General features: G+C 40.9%; 1 non-coding gene across 1 annotated transcript; it reads left to right on the top strand.

The window, feature by feature from the left end:
• The first annotated feature begins 205 nt into the window (after nucleotides 1–205).
• On the top strand, nucleotides 206–309 carry LOC118586467. Its single transcript, XR_004945351.1, has one exon. It is a non-coding gene; the product is annotated as a small nucleolar RNA U13 (small nucleolar RNA).
• The last annotated feature ends 2,103 nt before the right edge of the window (nucleotides 310–2,412 follow it).

Raw genomic sequence — 2,412 nt, 5'->3', positions numbered from 1 at the left:
GTCCACTTAAAAGTGCCCGCAACTCCAAGTCTAAGGGGATCTAACTCCTCTGGCCTCCAGGGACATCTGTATGTAAATGTACGTGCACACAGACACACACAGACACACACACACACAACACACACACACACAAAAATAAATAAATAAATAAATAAATAAATAAATAAATAAATAAAAATAAATAAAGATTAAAATGTCAATGTCAATTGTTCTGTAGTTCATTAACAGGATGGCTGGGTTGTCACACGGCTGTGTGAGGTGTGCCTCTCTCAGACTTTGCCACAGTGTTGGCACAATATCCAAGTGATGGGAACTTCGAGGGGAAAGTAAAGTAATGGCAATCCTCTGCCAACAATTTCCTTCAATCCCCTCTGCTTACATGATAAACAGCAACTGACTCCAGCCAATCCTTCCAATGCATCCTTCTACATGCCTTAAAATGATCCCCCCACCCCCTGGACTCTTTGTGTTTCTGAAACAGGCCATAAATGTTCATTACCAGTGTCATTTAACTGGAGCCATATAATACAGTCAAGCATTTGTAATATTGACAATTAGACATGAGTAATTACATGCAACTAAAAAATGCATCAAGTGGTTTATTGAGGAAATGTTACGGTCCCTTGTGATGACTAAGTGTGCATAATATATGAACTAGTGATTAACCTCAACTCACTGTAGCATGAATCTTAACAGGTCTTACTAACAAAAAAAAAAACAAAAAACCTGGAGCCAGGTATTGGGGTGAATGCTGGAAGATCAGGGAAGCAGAGCAAGCCACAGCTACCTTGCCTCACCAGTTCCTCAGCTGATCCTGTTTCCTCAGACTGGAAGCCTCTGAATCCTTATCTAAATGAATCTCAGCTGAACTGCTTCTCAAAAGCCTGGAAGCTTAACCAGCTCTAGTTCCTGGTTTTCATACCTTATATACCTTTCTGCTTTCTGCCCTCACTTCCTGGGATTAAAGGCATGAGTCACCATGCCTGGCTGTTTCCAATGTAGCCTTGAACTCACAGAGATCCAGACGGATTTATGCCTCTGGAATGCTAGGATTAAAGGTGCGAGTGCCACCATTTTCTGGCCTCTGTATTTAGTGGCTGTTCTCTTCTCTGTCCCCAGATAAGTTTATTAGGGTGCACAATATTTTGGGGAACACAATACCATCACAAGTCACCAATAAGGCATGGGTGTCACACTAGGGGAAGAAATGAAAGCACTTCCCTTTGGAGTTACTTAACCAAGGTCAAGTCCAGATTTGAATTTTCTTTATCATGCTCCCTGTGTCTTCTGTCCTCTGTCTGTCTGTCGCTGTCTGAATCTGGGCCTGCCTGAAGTCTGTCTTGTGAATCTGTCCCTGTCCCCATGTCTGTCTCTGTGTTTGTGTGCCTTTGGTTGTTGTATGAGCTCTGTGTGTCTGTCCCTAATAAGGACAGGATACAGACCTTTTCTTTATTTCTATTGAACAGCACAGGAAGAGTCACATGGGGGAAGAATGGGTCTCTTTACAGAAAACTCTCTTAGAGTTTGAGGGATTGTCAGTGACTCCAACTGACTTAGGTAACAAACACTACTGTCTATCAACCAGTATCCATAAACGGTTGCTTTTCACCTCTATGGTAAGTTTTAGGAAGTTCCTTTCAGCTTCTGTATTTGCAGCTTTCAGCAAGTGATGCACATACATTTTCTGGGTCCAGGGCACGGAAGAGTTCATCATTTAAGATTGTAGCTATGCACTAGCTTTGGTTGTAAAAGCTCTGGAAAATCCAAGACAAGGAAGGTTAACCACTACATTGTACTCTTAAGAGCAGGTTAAACAAATAGTTTGAGTACACAGTAGGCTAGCAGTCTTCAATGATCTCAAGGTGTATTAACTTTGTGAGGTCCAGTGGGAGATAACTTTAGAATATTGCATCTATACAACTAAAGACATCCAAAAATATTCATGATCTACTTCAATCAAAATATGGTTATTATTGTTGATGATATCTGACCTCACATCAAATTTAGCACTTTCAGCCTTTTTGGTACCATAAACACTTTTAAGATAGCCCCTATAAGGGCTGGAGAGATGGCTCAGAGGTTAAGAGCACCGACTGCTCTTCCAGAGGTCCTGAGGTCAATTCCCAGCACCCACATAGTGGCTCACAACCATCTGTAATGAGATATGGCATACTCTTCTGTGTACATAATAAATAAATAAATCTTAAAAAAAGAAAAAAGATCATCCCTATGAAGAGACAAGTGACATTGTGTTCACAATGCTTTAAACTCTATTGATGATCCTTTCTCTGACCCTGACTCTGTCACCTTAAAGGTGGTTTTCAACCTTCCTAATGCTGTGACCCTTTAGTACAGTTCCTCATATTATGGTGAAGCCCCCAACCATAAAATTATTCTGTTTCTACTATATAG

The sequence above is a fragment of the Onychomys torridus genome, chromosome 6 (assembly GCF_903995425.1).
Source record: "Onychomys torridus chromosome 6, mOncTor1.1, whole genome shotgun sequence".
Lineage (NCBI taxonomy): Eukaryota > Metazoa > Chordata > Mammalia > Rodentia > Cricetidae > Onychomys > Onychomys torridus.
This window is presented reverse-complemented; position numbering and strand designations above follow the sequence as displayed.